This window comes from Saccopteryx leptura, chromosome 6, assembly GCF_036850995.1.
Source record: "Saccopteryx leptura isolate mSacLep1 chromosome 6, mSacLep1_pri_phased_curated, whole genome shotgun sequence".
NCBI lineage: Eukaryota > Metazoa > Chordata > Mammalia > Chiroptera > Emballonuridae > Saccopteryx > Saccopteryx leptura.
Window position 1 is genome coordinate 118,269,422 of NC_089508.1, and position 17,851 is coordinate 118,287,272.

Consider the following 17,851-nt stretch of genomic DNA (forward strand, 5'->3'; position numbering starts at 1 on the left):
TTGGCTCTCCACAATGTCCAGGGCAAGCTGCAACTCATGAACCTGTGATTCCTTTTCCAGCGTCTGCTCCATTTCCAAACAAATCTGGCAAACCTGGTTGGACTCCTCCGGTGCTTGCTTCAGCTTCAGGGTCAGCATCTTTTTCTGCCATGTTTGCTCCAGCTCCTTCCCTTCTCAGTTTGCAGGTCCCAGGAAGCCTCTTCCACAGAACTCTTGGTTTTCTCACTCATGGCTGTAAAAGTCAGCCAGCCTACGGCCCCCAAAAGGACAGCCATGGGGAACCATAACAGCAGCCAGTCATCTACTCCACTGCTCAAAGGTGGTGGTGGCTCTGTACTTATCTGTATCGAATCCTGCCACAGACTATGCCAAATGTGAAGCCAGTATCTGAGGCCACCGTCACAGCTCCCTGGCGCCACATTAGATTCAGACAGATGGTAATAAAACAATGGAGCCAAGAATTTGTGGGCCATTAGCTTTAATACTAGCTTGCACCCAGCGGGCAAGTAAAAACACACACTGGGCTCCAAAACCCACTCATTCAGTGCTCACAAAGCTTACTGAGTTTTCTAGAATCAAAGGTTTCTAGCTCACTAGTTTTATTCACCTCTGTTCTCCATCTCTTTCTCTCTGCACAAACTCTGCACAAACTGACTTCTCCTTCAACACTCCACCATTTTGTTTGCTTATTCTGGCCTCCTCCATGTGGCCTCTCTCTGCTCTCCTCTCTGCTCTCTCCTCTAATGCTAATCTCAGGAAAGGAGAGAGAGCAAGCTCTAGGTCTGCCCCACTTTATAGTGCAGAAATCAAAACCTTTAATCCAATATACAAAATAGGGAAGTCTCTGATACAAAGTCACTTATCTGAGGCATGATGGGATTGTACCACCCCACATCAAAAAGGGTGGGAAAGGCTTAGTCCCATAACCAAGCCCTAGGCTATAAGGATCCTGCCTGCCTGCAGCCTGCCCCCAACACACAATATAATCACACCCATCCCAAGCAATCATTTGGGCGATGGGCTTCCACGTGGGTAGCGCCATCTTTAACAAAGTGAGCATGTTGGGCAGATAAAATATATTATGCTCACTTCGTTAAAGATGGCGCTGACCACGTGGAAGCCATTGCCCAGGTGATGTTAATGTGTGTTGGGGGCGGGCTGTGGGCAGGCAGCATCCTTGTAGCCTGGGGCTTGGTTTTAGGACTAAGTTTTTCCCACCCTTTTTGATGTGGGGTAGTGCAACCCCATCATGTCTCCGATAAGTGAATTTGTATTAGAGACTTCCCTATTTTGTATATTGGATTAAAGGTTTTGATTTCTACACTATAAAATGGGGGCAGAATGGGAGCTTGCTCTCTCAGTTCCTGAGATTAGCATGAGAGAGCAGAGCAGAGAGCAGAAAGAGGCCACGTGGAGGAGGTCAGGAGAAGTAGCCAAGATTGTGGAGTGCTAAGTGAGAAGCCAGTTTGTGCAGAGTTTGTGCAAGGAGAAGGAAGGAGATGGGGAACAGAGGTGAATAAGCCTGGTGAGCTAGAAACATTTGATTCTAGAAAACTCAGATAAGTCAGTAGCTTTGTGAGCACTAAAAGAGTGGGATTTGGAGCCCAGTGTGTGTTTTTACTTGCCCACCAGGTGCAAGCTAGGATTAAAGATGATGGCCCATCAGTTTTTGGCTCCGTTGTTTCTTTACTGACTGTCTGAATCCTATGCAAAACATCATGGGCTGGTGTTGGGCAGATAAAATGTATTATGCTCACTTTGTTAAAGATGGTGCTGCCCACGTGAGGCCGTTGCCCAGGTGATATTAATGTGTGTTGGGGATCATTGTAGCCTGGGGCTTGGTTTTGGGATTAAGCCTTTCCCACCCTTTTTGATGTGGGGTGGTACAATCCAATCATGCCTCAGAGAAGTGACTTTGTATTAGAGACTTCCCTATTTTGTATATTGGATTAGAGGTTGTGAAGCTACAATATAAAATGGGGATGGAGTGGGAGCTTGCTCTCTTGGTTCCTGAGATTATCATTAGCATGAGAGAGCAGAGGGAGCAGAGCAGAGAGCAGAAAGAGGCCATGTGGCCAGGAGAAGCAGCCAAGATGGCGGAGTGCTGAGTGAGAGGCCAGTTTGTGCAGTTTGACGCTGGAGAAGGAAGGAGATGGGGAACTGAGGAGAATAAGGCTGGTGAGCTAGAAACCTTTGATTCTAGGAAACTCGGATAAGTCAGTGGCTTTGTGAGCACTGAATGTGAGTGGGTTTTGGAGCCCAGTGTGTATTTTTACTTGCCCGCCGGGTGCAAGCTAGAATTAAAGACTATGGCCCACCAGTTTGTGGCTCCGTTGTTTCTTTACCGACTGTCCGAATCCAATGCGAACCGGCATGAGCCAGGCTGCTTTGATAGTAATGGCCCTAGCTCTGACTTCAGGTTTTACAGCTGGGCTGCTGTGATGGTGGCCACGGCCACTGGCTTTACAGAGCATAATATATTTTATCTGCCCAACAATTAGCTCAAAAATAAAGACATTTTTTTCAGGTTCTAAACATTGCTTAAGACTCTTTAATTTCTGTGCAAAGAACCTCAGTAATAACAGTAAGATCTTTCTAACAGGTGTTCAGCATATGTATTTAATTCGATTCAAAATATAAAGCTTTTTTTAAATGTATTATCTCTTGAATGATAAGTTCTGGGAGTAAAGTTTATATACAAACGGAGTTTAATATTTTTTTGGATAACAATCTATTACTTACAAACGCTAAATTAAAAAATATATATATTATTTTAAATTTGAAATAAAAAGTGTGACTGTATTTAATGATATACCAATGATTTTCCATTCATCGTGGTTGGGAAAATTATGGCACTGCATCTTAATCTTTTTTGAACTGGATAGTAAAGATGAGGAGCCTGACGGTTCAGCAAGTTTCCATAAAAAGCTATCAGTATGACTTAACAGGAGTCAAATGTTACTCAAAACTGAGGTGAGAGCCACCTGGGTCTGTGATGGTAATTTTTCCTGGACCCAAAATGTGAGATAATAAGAACTTTGTTCTTTGATGCTACTCCCTTTCTTTCCACAACATCTATAAAAAGCTTAGATTAGAATATTTATGGTAGTTTAAAATGGAATTCAATTTAATTAAATATCATGATAATAAACGTGACTCTTCCTGGTCTTCCCAATGCTGCTTGGTGTCTTATGAGAGAGGAGTCACATAAGATCCAGCTTTCTAATTGGTGTAGGCATTTAAGACAAAGCAAAACAAAATAAAAATTTCTGGTCAAGTACCCCAGCCCACTGGGAACTACCAGTGTTGTGTGGAATAAAGCTACCCAAGACACAAATTTAGTCAAGAGTAGGAGGGGGAAGCTTGACAAGGGAGGCAAAGAAGACTTGAATTTCTTTCTCCCTTAGCTTTTATTGACCCAAAGCAGAACAGAGGTAATGGCATTACAAGGGAGGGAGATCAAGTGATAAGAGGAAAGAATAACTAGCTGCCATTTTGCTGACAAGAAGAAAGGGCTAATTTGGGTTAGTACATTCTTTTTCTTTTGCTAATTAACAAGCACAAAGGAAGGGGCAATCTAGAACCTCTAAGCTAATTTTCTAAAGCCCTTTTAAATGCGTCCCTTTGTGTCTGTATGAAGTTCACTCACTCACACAATTTCTTGGTGTTTGCATCCAAGAGGCATTCACTCAGGGCTTTTAACTAAAGTTCCCCAATCCAAGTCATAGAGGGTTCAAGGTTAAATGGGTAATTCGCTGCACCTGGGGTTTTCAGCACAGCTGCTTCTCAAAGCTGTTGATTTGCAGTATAAAAATGATCCAACGGATGTGTTCTCCATCTGTCCCATGGCTTGCTCTTGCTTCTCCAATTAGAATGTGTTCCAAATTTTCTGCTAGTTTCTTTTCATTTGGTGTTTTCTCAATAACTTGGATTATATGTTGAATGTATTGCCTCCAGTCAGTCTAGCCCACTCTGCATTAGACTAAGAGAAAACATCACCATCGACAACAACTGTACATGTGCTTATCTATATGATATTAGTTTTTGGCATCAAAAAAGTATCACTTACAGCTTTGTAAGGCCAGGAGCCGCCATCGTGGCCATTCACATGCAGGTTCCCATTGGATTCGGGCAGACGATAAAGAAATGGCGGAGTCAGAGGACGGGGGGCCATCCTATTTATTGGTGTCTCACCAAGACAGGCAAACCACAAAAGAAGACAAGGGAAAAGCAGAAAACCAGCTCTTCCCATGAAGGGCAAGGGATCAGGGAAGCCCCTGCAATTGTGATAGCAGGAACTGTGTGTCCAAGCTCCTGGTCTGTCCCACTTTATAGTGTAGAAAACCAAAATCCCTTAATCCAATATACAAACAAGGAAGTCTCCGATACAAAGTCACCCATCCAAGGCATAATTGGATTCCTCATGAGAGTGCACCACCCAGATAATACAATCATTCAAGGGTGTGGGGAAAAGCTTAGTCCCAAAACCAAACCCCAGGCTACAACGACCTGGCCTGCTTATAGCCTGTCCCCCACACCCAATATAAGTCACAAGTGAGCAAACATATATATCACATTTACAAACTTATTTGACCAACATTCCACCCCTTTTGCTCGCTTTACAATCTAAACCACAGGCATCTTCCATGATGGTCACTGTGCAAGGAGTAGGATACATTGCATAAACAGAAATAGTACCAACTACAGCAATAGGATTAACAGATCAAAAACTATGGGCAAAATGAGAGAGCTGTCAGTGGCACCAAGAGAGGCAAATCTTTTCCCTCTGGCAGAATACAGGCCAGAGTTTTGTCTGCAGACAGCACCGTAGCTGGCACCAGAGGCCGCCCTGAGCGGGCATACCAAACCTTATTGGCCAATACACCAGCATCTGCTGGTTCTATGTGTAGTAAAATAGGGGAACTCATTATTGGCCATAAAGAAATTACAAAGGTGCCCTTCAAAATGCTGTCCCCTTGAGCACTCAAGGGATAATACACTTCTACCTTAGGTGGCCAGGTGCTGGTTGCCCAAGGAGTTAACTGGAGGTCCACCTCTAATCCCTTTCCCCATGGTGCCAACAAGGCCACCCATCTCAGATGGGGGGCCTGTACAGTCCAGGGCCAAGTCCATTGAAGCCGTTGTCCTTTAAGAAGGGCTGTTGGAGCAGGCAAGAGCACGTTGCCCTGCTGTCCGAAACCTGGCTTGAGTAAAATGTCCTTGGTGCGTATCTGCAACTGAATAGGGGCAGCTGTCCGATGCAGGAGGGCCTCTACTGGAGCTGGGCTTCCCCGTCGAGGTCGCTCATTCAAAATCCGAAGTACTGTCCATAAGCGGCGTGTCCATCCAGTAAGAGAGCCGGTGCCCCCCTCCTGTCGCAGTCCCTGCTTTAAGAGTCCATTATAACGCTCAATGATACCAGCAGCCTGGGGGTGGTAGGGAACATGGCACTTCCAGTCCACCCCCAGCTTTTGAGCCCATTGCCTCACCGTTGAACCAGTGAAGTGGGTACCATTGTCACTTTCAAGGACCAGCAGTCGCCCGTATGCAGCACTCAGGTGGTCCAGAGCCTGTATGACTGCCCTCTGGTCAGGGTTACGAGCAGGGTAAGCAGCAAGCAGCCCGGTGGCAGTATCTACACAAGTGACTGCATACTGGTACCCTTCTGACTTTGGTAAGGGTCCAATGATGTCTATCTGCCATCGTGTCAGTGGGACATGACCCCTCTGGATCTGTCCAGGTGACACCAGTGGTCTCCGAGGGTGTTCCTTGGAACATACTGCACATTGCTCACAGGCTGCAAGTACCTCTGCATAGGACACAGGCAAGTTCCAAGCCTTGACCGTAGCCCACATAGTTTTCTGTCCTGCATGGAGCAGGCGCCGGTGGAGCCACTGTGCCACATCACCTGCAGGTGCAGTCTCCAACCATTGCACCCTTGCCAACGTATCTGCCTCATCATTCCCAGGATGGGCTAGAGGGGCATGCCCTGTGACATGATATACTGTCACCTGCTTCTGGTGTCCTATTTCCCATAAGTCCTGCCACATGGCCTGACCCCATAATGGACGGTGCATTACCATCCACTGGTTAATGTGCCAAGTAGCAATCCAAAGGGTCAGTCCACGATAGACAGCCCAACTGTCAGTACAGATCACCAGAGGTGAAGGTTCATTATGGGCAACTAGCCAAACAGCTCTTAATTCTGCCCATTGGCTGCTTTGGCCTGTACCCGTGTCCATCCAAATAGTCTCAGTGGCTGGATGGAAGGCGATAGCCGTCCATTTGGCAGGTTGGCCCCTGCTGGAACCATCAGTATACCAGGCATCTTCGGGGATGGGCACCCACCCCTCCTGGTAGGGACTGACCTCAGGTTCTGCCTCCTGAGCCCCAGTTGCACCTGACTCTAAAGTCGCATAGGTGACTGGACCCAAGACTTCCTGCAGTTCTGCCCTCAATGGGCTGGTGCTAAGAGCACAGCGTTGTTGCAGATAGGCACCCCACTTGGCCAGGGTAGACATTTGGGCCATACCACTACGTGGTTTAGTTGCCCAATCTCTCACCCATCCAGCTATAGGGTATGTTGTTTTGACTGTAACTGGTGTTGTGGTTGTAATACTCTCAGTTGCCAGGAGGGCAGCATACACAGCTGCCAGCTGCTTCTCTACTAATGAGTAACGAACTTCAGCACCTTTCCACAATTGGGACCAAAATCCAATAGGTTGCCGTAGGCGCTCTGTCCGCTGCCACAAGCCCCATCCAAATCCCTCCGAGGTTACATGAACATCCAGCTCACAGGGCCTGGCAGGATCAAACACATTCAAGGCCTGTGCCACCTTGACAGCTCTCTTAGCAGCTGCAAATGAACCTTGCGCCTGCTCAGTCCAATCCCAGCGAACCCCCTTTCGAATAAGGTTGTACAAGGGGCATAGTAACTGAGCCAAATGCGGTATAAATGCTCGCCAATACCCCAACAAACCTAAGAATTCCTGTAACTGTTTTACCGTAGTGGGCACAGGGTAGGCTTGAATCTTATCTATAACTGCGTCAGGGATAACCTTTGTCTTACCCGACCAGACAACTCCCAAGAATTTAACAGATAACCCAGGTCCTTGTAATTTGTTCTCGTTAACTGCCCAGCCACATGCTTTCAAATGGGATAGCAGGGTAGGGACTGCTTGCTCCAATTCCAGCCTTTTCTGCCATTCTATTTTCAATTCATACTGAAGCTTTTGACCTCGGGCAGTTTCCTCTTGAGTAAAAAACATGTAGCCCATGGCCCCTAAAAGGACAGCCATGGGGAGCCAGAGCAGCAACCAGTACTCTATCCCACCCATCAAGGGTGGTGGCTCCATACCAATCTCTGAATCCTGCCGGAAACTACGCCAGTTGTAAGGCCAGGAGCCGCCATCATGGCCATTCACATGCAGGTTCCCATTGGATTCGGGCAGACGATAAAGAAATGGCGGAGTCAGAGGACGGGGGGCCATCCTATTTATTGGTGTCTCACCAAGACAGGCAAACCACAAAAGAAGACAAGGGAAAAGCAGAAAACCAGCTCTTCCCATGAAGGGCAAGGGATCAGGGAAGCCCCTGCAATTGTGATAGCAGGAACTGTGTGTCCAAGCTCCTGGTCTGTCCCACTTTATAGTGTAGAAAACCAAAATCCCTTAATCCAATATACAAACAAGGAAGTCTCCGATACAAAGTCACCCATCCAAGGCATAATTGGATTCCTCATGAGAGTGCACCACCCAGATAATACAATCATTCAAGGGTGTGGGGAAAAGCTTAGTCCCAAAACCAAACCCCAGGCTACAACGACCTGGCCTGCTTATAGCCTGTCCCCCACACCCAATATAAGTCACAAGCGAGCAAACATATATATCACATTTACAAACTTATTTGACCAACAAGCTTTTTTATAATTTTAATGCACATATGGTGTGGTCAAATAAATTTGTAAATATGATATATATGTTTGCTCACTTATAGTTTGCATTGGGTGTGGGGGACAGGCTGTAAGCAGGCAGGGTCCTTATAGCTGTTGGTCAAGTAAGTTTGTAAAAATGATATATATGTTTGTTCACTTATAGTTTGCATTGGATGTGGGGGGACAGGCTGTAAGCAGGCAGGATTCTTATAGCCTAAGGCTTGGTTTTAGGACTAAGCCTTTCCCACCCTTTTTGATGTGGGGTGGTACAATCCCATCATGCCTCAGATAGGTGACTTTGTATTAGATTATTCCTCTATTTTGTATATTGGATTAAAGGTTTTGAATCTACACTATGGAATGGGGTCAGGCCAGGAGCTTACTCTCTCTAGGTTCCTGAGATTAGCATTAGAGCAGAGAGCAGAGTAAGGCCACGTGGAGGAGAGGAGAAGCAGCCAAGATGGTGTAATGCTGAGGGAGAAGTCAGTTTGTGCAGAGTTTTTGCAGGGAGAAGGAAGGAAATGAGGAACAGAGGTGAATAAGTCTTGTGAGCTAGAAATATTTGATCTCAGAAACTTGGATAAGTCAGTAGCTTTGTGAGCATTGAATGAGTGAGTTTGGAGCCCAGTGTGTGTTTTCACTTGCCTTCCAGGTACAAGCTAGGATTAAATATGATGGCCCATCAGCTTCTGGCTCCATTGTTTCTTTACCGAATGTCTGAATCCAATGCAAACCTGCATGGGCCGGGCAGCTGTGATGGTGGCCCAGGCTACTGGCTTTACACTCAGATAAGTGACTTTGTATCAGGGACTTCCTTGTTTGTATATTGGATTAAAGGTTTTGATTTCTACACTATAAAATGGGGCAAGAAGTCCATGCTGGAGGAGAACAGAGAAAGGCCACGTGGAGGAAAGCAGATGAAGGCAAGATGGTGAAGTGCTAAAGGAGAAGCCAGTTTGTGCAGAGTTTGTGCAGAGAGAAGGAGATGGAGAACAGAGGTGAATAAGGCTGGTGAGGTACAAACCTTTGATTCTAGGAAACTCAGATAATTCAGTGGCTTTGGGAGCCCTGAATGGAAAGGAAAGTGTTTTCCCACTGTGTATATTTCTTGTCTGCTGGGTGCAAGGTAGGATTGAAGCTTATGGCCCACCAGTTCTTGGCTCCATTGTTTCATTACCATCTGTCCGAATCAAATGCGAACCTGCAAGGGCCAGGCAGCTGTGATGGTGGCTGTGGCTACTGGTCTTACATATGGATTTAGCAGAAAAAAGATAAGTGAGTGATCTCTGCACAAAAGTATTATATTTATTTTCATCAAAGTATATAATTACTTAAAACAATATTTTAGCTAGGTGATTGTTGGGCTGATAAGTTATTTTATACTTAACCTGTTAAAGATGGCCACTGCTCTTACATGGTGATGCTCTCTCGTGATACAGATAATTACATTTCATGCTTGAGAAGGGGCTTGGTTATGCTAATGTGTGTTGGGGGAGAGTTTTCATGCTGAAAGGTTTTAAAAGGAGGAGCTAGAAAGGTCATTTTAGGAGAGAGAGACCACATTCTTCTAGAGGAGGACCTCATGTGTTAGCAGGGCAGAGAGGCCATGGGGAGAAGAGGAGCCAGCCAAAATTACGGAATGCTGAAGGAGAAGCAAATTTGTGCAGTAGAAGGAGATTGGAAACAGAAGTGAATAAGTCTGGTGTGGGCCTTTGCTTCTAGAAAAAAACTGGAAAAGGTCAGTGGCTTTGGAAATCCTGAATGAAAAGAGAAGTGTTTTCCCCACTGTGTGTATTTTTCTCGCCTGCCTGTTGCAAGCAAGACTAAAGAGGATGGCTCACTAATGTTTGGCTCTGCAATTTCTTTACAACCTGTCCAAATTAAATGTGAACCTAAACCTACATGGGCCAGGCAGCTATAATAGTGGTTGTGGCTACTGGCTTTAAAGTGATCACTGGTAGCTTTAGTCAAAAGTGTACAGACAAGCAACATTAGCTCTGAAACAGTTTTAAAAAGAGACTTATTTCTCTCTGTATTGTCTACAGTATATATTCATTTTATAGACATTTGTTGAATGTTGAATTATAGAATGGATTGATGAATAATCAATTAATCTATAATGTATGAAAATGGAAAAATGGTAAGTTAATAAGTAAGATGCAAAAATCTTGTGGAAAGAAAACCATTAAATTTGATGCCACAAGGGGAGACACATGGTAAAGAAGAAATAAAAATGTGGGGACAGGCAAAAAAATATTTTTTAAATATTCTTGTGGCATAAACTAATTTTTCTATGTAAATGCCTTTATCATTTTAAATAGTCATGTCTTATATATCATTATATCATTGATTTTTTTTGTTTGTATTTTTCTGAAGTAAGAAGCAGGGAGGCAGATACACAGACATCCACTTACCTCTGACTGGAATTCATCCTGCAAACCCACTAGTGGGCAATGCTCTGCCCAGCTGGGGTGTTGCTCTGTTGACACTGGAGCCATTCTAGCACTTGAGGAGAAGGCCGTGGAGCCATCCTGTAAAACCAGGGGCTGCTGCTGCCATCATGGCTATTCACATGCAGGTTCTCACTGAATTCAGGTAGACAGTAAAGAAACGGCAGAGTTGGAGAACGGTGGGCCATTCTGTTTATTGGTGTCTCACCAAGACAAACAAGCCACAAGAAAAGCCAAAGGAAAAACTGAAAACCTACTTTTCCCATGGGATCAGGGAGAAGAGAAAAAAGAAATCCTCCTGCACCTCTCAGTGGTGGGGCAGAGTCTCCCTTCCAGTAAACATTAGCAAGACAATGTCCTCTCCCAAGCAGGAAGGCAAATTGCAACCTCACAGACCACTATATCTGGCATGGCCCAGTCCCCAATGCAAAGTATAAGCGAGCAATCAAAAATCATATTTACAAAATTATTTGACCAACATTCCACTCCTTTTACTTGCTTTACAATCTATACCACAGGTATCTTCCACAATGGTCATTGAGCAAGGAGTAAGGCACATTGCATAAACAGAAATGGTACAAACTGCAGCAATAGAATTACCAAATCATAAGCTATGGGCAAAATGAAAGAGCTGTCAATGACACCAGAGAGGCAATTTTTTTTCCCTCTGGCATAATACAGGCCAGTGTTTTATCTGCAGACATCATAGTAGCTGGTACCAGAGGCTGCCCTGAGTGGGCATACCAAACCTTATTGGCCAGTACACCAGGATATGCTGGTTCTATGTGTAGTAAAATAGGAGAATTCATTATTGGCCATAAAGAAATGACAAAGGTGCCCTTCATAATGCTGTCTCCCTGAGCGCTCAAGGCATAATACACTTTTACTTTAGATAGCCAGCTTCTGGTTGCCCAAGGAGTTAACTGGAGGTCTACTTCTAGACCCTTTCTTTATGGTGCCAACAAGGTCACCCATTTCAGATGCGGGGCCTGTACAGTCCAGGGCCAAGTCCATTGAAGCTGTTGGCCTTTAAGGAGTGTTGTTCGGGCAGGCAAGAGCATGATGCCCTGCTGTCCAAAACCTGGCTTGAGTAAAATGTCCCTGGGCATGTAAAGCCAGTAGCCGTGGCCACCATCACAGCTGCCTGGTCCATGCAGGTTCGCATTGTATTTGGACAGACGGTAATGAAACAGTGGAGCCAAGAACGGGTGGACCATTAGCTTTAATCCTAGCTTGCACCCGGCAGGCAAGAAATACACAGTGGGAAAACACTTCCCTTTTTATTCAGGGCTCCCAAAGTCACTGACTTATCTGAGTTTCCTAGAATCAAAGGTTTGTACCTCACCAGCCTTATTCACCTCTGTTCCCCATCTCCTTCTCTCTGCACAAACTCTGCACAACTGGCTTCTCCTTCAGCACCCTGCCATCTTGGCTGCTTCTCCTGGCCTCCTCCATGTGGCTTTTTTCTGCTCTCCTCTCTAATGCTAATCTCAGGAACCCAGAGAGCAAGCTCCCAGTCTTCCCCACTTTATAGTGCAGAAATCAAAACCTTTAATCCAATATACAAAATAGAGAAGTTTCTAATACAAAGTCACTTATCTGAGGCATGATGAAAATATACCACCCCATATCAAAAAGGGTAGGAAAGGCTTAGTCCTAAAACCAGGCCCCAGGCTACAAGGATGCTGCCTGCCCACAGCCTGCCCTCAACACACACTAATATCAGCTGGGCAACGGGCTTCCACGTGGGCAGTGCCATCTTTAATAAAGTGAGCATAATATATTTTATCTTCCCAAAATCCACCCCTGTGCTCACTTTACTACCCACAATCTACACCACCGGCATCCCTGTGCAAGGAAATTAGGCACATTACACAAATTACAACATGAGAAATCATACAATTTCAACAACAAAGGTACATTTTACCAGTCTCTGAGCACTTTGCCAAAAGTGCAAAATGTCCTCGGCCTTCTTTCTAGCTATGAGGAAATTTTCCTGGGGCAGGAGAAAGGCCTCCAGGAAAGCCATCCCCCACCACCATCAGGGTATTTTACATTGTCCAAAATCTGTAAGTCCATCCAACAAAGGAGCCAGTGCCCACTCCGGTCGTAGTCCAGGAAATCTGTCCACGCACATGGGGTGTCAGCCGCCCCCCTCATCCCTGCCATCCTGGCTCGTCTTACACTGTCCCAAAGAGGAGTATGTGGCAATGGCAGTCAGCATTTCCATCTCTGCTCCAGAGAGCATGATGGCATTCACCCCTAAGTCCCAAAATTGCAGACCTACCAGGGCTGTAGTAGGTGCTTTTTCCAGCTGGGCTTTCATCTTCTGGAGACTGCAGATTGCAACTCCAGCCTGATTCTCCTCATCCTCCAAAGATGAACTGAAAACACCAGCTTGTGCTGCCAGGCTCGAGCCCCAGGCCACTGCGCTTGAGCCCAGGGCTGCCGCCGCCACCTTCTCAGCAGGTCTTGCTGCTTCAGCTCAGCCCTGGCCTCCTGCACCTGCTGGCTCTCCACAACATCCAGGGCAAGCTGCAACTCACGAACCTGTGATTCCTCCTCCAGTAGCTGCTGTATTTCCAAGCAAATTTCACGAATCTGGTCGGCCTACTTCTCCAGTGCCTGCTCCAGCTCCAGGGTCAGCATCTCTTTCTCGTGCATTTGCTCCAGCTCCTTCCACTGCTCAGTTTGCAGGTCCCAGGCAGCTTCTTCCACAGAGCTCTCAGTTTTCTCATGCATGGCTGTAAAAGTTAGCCAGCCTATTGCCCCCAAAAGGACAGCCACGGGGAACCATAATAGCAGCCAGTCCTCTACTCCACCGCACAAAGGTGGTGGTGGCTCCTTGCCAATCTGTGTCGAATCCTGCCACAAACTACGCCAAATTTAAAGCCAGTATCCACGGCCACCATCACAGCTGCCTGGCCCATGTAGGTTCGCACTGGATTCAGACACACGGTAATGAAAAATGGAGCCAAGAACTGGTGGGCCATCATCTTTAATCCTAGCTTGCACTCAGCAGGCAAGTAAAAACACACACTGGGCTCCAAAACCCACTCGTTCAGCACTCACAAAGCTACAGACTTACCTGAGTTTCCCAGAATCAAAGTTTTCTAGCTAATCAGACTTATTCACCTCTGTTCCCCATCTCCTTCCTTCTCCCTGCACAAACTTTGCACAAACTGGCTTCTCTCTCAGCACTCCACCATCTTGGCTGCTTTTTCTGGTCTCCTCCACGTGGCCTTTCTCTGCTCTCTTCTCTAATGCTAATCCCAGGAACCCAGAGAGCAAGCTCCCGGTCTGCCCCACTTTATAGTGCAGAAATCAAAATATGCAATCCAATATACAAAATTGGGAAGTCTCTAATACAAAGTCACTTATTTGAGGCATGATGGGATTGTACCACCCCACATCAAAAAGGGTGGGAAAGGCTTAGTCCTAAAACCGAGCCCCAAGCTACAAGGATCCTGCCTGCCCACAGCCCGCCCCCAACACACATTAATATCACTTGGGCGACAGGCTTCCACGTGGGCAGTGCCATTTTTAACAAAGTGAGCATGATATATTTTATCTGCTCAACAGCAAGAAATCAGGGAGAGGAGAGAAAATAATCCTCCTGCACCTCTCTGTGGTGGGGCAGAATCTCCTTTCCAGTAAACATTAGCAAGACAATGTCCTCTCCCAAGCAGGAAGTCAACCTGCAACTTCTCAGACCACTATATCTGGCATTGCCCAGCCCTCAATGCAAACTATACGTGAGCAAACAAAAATCATACTTACAAATTTATTTGACCAACACATCCTCAGGGCCCCGGCCAACTTTTGCTCCAGTGGAGTTTTGGCTGTAGGAAGGGAAGAGAAAGATAGGAAAAAAGAAAAGGGGAAAGAGTGGAGAAGCAGATTGGCATTTTTTTTCTGTGTGTGGTGACTGGGAATTGAACCGAGGACTTCCACATGCCAGGCTGATGCTCTACCACTGAGCCAACTTTTCAGGGTCTATATCATTAATTTTATATTAAATGAAAGCTTTCAGGATATAGGGGCAAAACCTGCATGGACAATGTTTACAATCAACTCTTTGAAACCTCATATTGGAAAGGATAAATTCTGGTGTCTGTATCTAACAGCAGTCCAAGAAACTGATGTATGGCCAGTAGTCACAGCCCTCCTGACCATGCACATGCAGGTTCTCATTAGATTCAGGCAGATAGTAAAGAAACAGAAAAAATGGTGGGCCATTCCTTTATTAAAGTCTCACACTGGCTGATGAACAACACACAGGGAAAACACTACCCTTTCACTCAGGGCTCTCAAAGCCACTGGCACATTCTCCAGTTCCACAAGCAAGAGAATCTTCTGTTTCTCTTAGAAGCAAAGGTCCTACCTGTCTCAGCAGAGCTCTCAAAGCCCGTCAGTTCTGGTTCCCCATTTGCACTCTTTCTCCTTTCTCTGCAAAACTGGCTTTTTCTTCAGCACTCTGCACTCTCTCTGTTCTCACTCTGAAATATGGCTTTCCTCTTCCTTCTTCCCTCCTCTTTTCAAAAATTTCTGGCACAAAAATCTCTCCTCCAACAAACATTAGCAAAACAATGGCCCTTCTCAAGCAAAAAGGTGATTTGCAATTTCACAGACTCACATATACCTGACGCTGCCCAGTCCCCAATGCGAACTGTAAGAAAGCAAACATAAAAATCATATTTTAGAAACTTATTTGACCAACAAGTGGCTATTTCACTGTAAGTACAAACCTGAGTCAGCATCTTCTAGTTCTGACTGACAGGTTTTTTTTATCCTGTCTGTGTTTATCTTCTGCCCTTGGAGCAACTGAGGGCTACACATTTTCTATTAGATAGAAGGAGTAAGTGTTTTCTTAGTATTTGAGTTCAGCAGCAAAAACATCTGCAATTATAGTACAAAGGAAAAGGACGAATAAAAAACCAAGTAACTTGTTTCAGTTTCACTTAGAAGCCATGCAACTTATGTTCATTTTTTTAATGAAAAGAGACAGATGAAGTACATCCTATATATGTAGCCTCTCAAGTGAGAATGAAAAATCAGGCAGATAAGACAGACCAGAAGGAAAGTCAGGCTAGAGACTCAGAATTATCAGAATTGAAATAATGATCTAAGTATTATTATTATTATTAAACTAGTTGGTGATGTGTTCCAAAAAACCTTGCTTAAAGAAAGCTATCACTGAATTATACCTCATTTAGGTAATTTTTGTTCCTATTTATGAATATTTTTATTCTATGAAATATTTGAGTTAGTCATATATAAAAATAAAATATTCAAACACTGATACATAAATTTTTCTTCTATAGAATATTTGACTTATAAAATATTATGGCAAGGTTATTCCTAACAGATTAAATTTTATCACAACTTTATCATTTTTAGGTATGTGTAATAAGCAGTGATAATTTTTAATTATAATTTAACATTATTTAACTTACACTTAAGAATGTCAAATATACAAAGTTCTAACATCTTAGATTATTTACAAGTAATTTTCACAATAAATTTGGGGCTTAAAGCTGGGGATTCAGTGAGTTCAACCATCTGAGGTTCATTGTTATCATTTTTATCCCTGTGGTTTCTTAGATAGTGATATCCCTTAGCAATCTTGACTCCCCTGGTGTGGTAATCACCCTCCAAGATGACCCCAGAAAATTCCTGACTTCTGGTATTTACACTGTTGTACAGTCCCTCCGACATCACTAGAGTCTGACTCTGTGAGCAATAAGATATGACAGTAATGATGGTGTACCGCTTTGAAGAATAATTTATAAAAAATAGTGTAACTATTTTGCTTGTTCTTTCATGAACTTTTTCTCTGGGATCACTAGCTCTAGAGAAGCCTGTCTTCAGCAGCAGCCTATGCGGAGAGAAACTGCAGTCTCTGGCCCATGGCCACATGGAGAGGCCACATGGAGAGTTCAGGTGGGAGTGGATACTCCAGCCTCAGTCAAGGTCTCAGAAACTGCAACTCCTGATTACATTTGATTGAACCTCATGAGAGACTGAACCCCAAGCCACACTGATGCGTTTTGATTTTTCTGGGCTGTAGGAACTTTTCACTTTTAGTTTTGCCTTTGTTGGCTCCTTAAAATATATTTGTATGCATATCTATATCTCACATCTGGAGGAGAAATGAGGGAAGATTGAGAGATCCCTGCACAAAAGTATGTGTTACATTTGTTTAATTGGCCCTGGCTCTTTGACTCAGTGGTAGTCCTTCGGCTTGGGTGTGGAAGTTCTGGGTCTGGGGTGAGATTCTCTGTTAGGGCACACAGGAGAAGCAACCATCTGCATCACGAACCCTCCCCCTCTCCTTTCTCTCTCTCTGTCTCTCTCTCCTCTTTCTGCAGTTATGACTGGATTGACTCTAGCATGTTGGCCCCTGGCGCTGAGGATGGTATTGTGGAGCTTCTACCTCAGGTGTGAAAAATAGCTCAGTTGGGAGCATGGTCCCAGATGGGCAGAGCATTGGGCTCCAGACAGGGGTTACCAGGTGGATCTCCATGGGGGGGGGGGGCATGAATAAGTCTGTCTGTCTCCCCTCCTATCATTTGGAAAAGAAAAAGAAAAGAAATTTGTTTTAATACCTGACATAATTGTTTAAAACAATATTTTAGCCATATATAGTGACATAAAGTGAACATATTAATGTATGGTAAAATTTTTCTCTGATCTAATATTTCATATTTCCTTTTAATTTTAACGTAAGCTAAATATTTTATATGACTTCAAAGTAAAAGTATTGTGGCCCTAGGCTCACTACATATTAATAGATAAATATACTCTGCAGGATTCAGAGCAGCTAAGCTACTCTTGGATTCTGCACCCTCAAAAACTATGAGAAAATACAGTATTGGGATTTTATGGAGGTGATTCATTATCCAGCAACTTGAACATCTGAGCAATTTTTTTCTTTCTAGATTTAAATAAAAATAATTTAGTTTTCTGATTCAGGTATAAAATAAGAAAAAATAGATTGAAAAGAATAACACACAGGATAAACTTTAAGTTTGCAGTTTCCTATTATTATAGGACAATTTTCCTCTTCTATAGAAAATTGCTGAAAGAGTTACTTTGTGAACACTATAAACACTTGGATGGGGCATTTTTGAAAGCATGTCACTTGCTATAATTTTACTTCCACAATTCTCCCCTAGTCTTTTCTCCAAGGCTGTTCAATAATAAAAGCTCATTCACCCTAATTTTGTTAACTTTCAAGAAGTTTTTATCTGGGCATCACATCTAGAGCCTGAAAGCCAAAGTCAGACTGCTGCTTGATTTTGTAAATAAAGTTTTATTGAAAAACACCTGCATACATTCATTTAGGTAGTGTATATGGCTACTTTCATGATAAAAAAAAGAATTTAATATTTTAGACCTCATAGTCTACAAAATCTAAGTATATATTGTCTGGATCTTTGCAAAAAAAACACAGTTTTTAGATCCT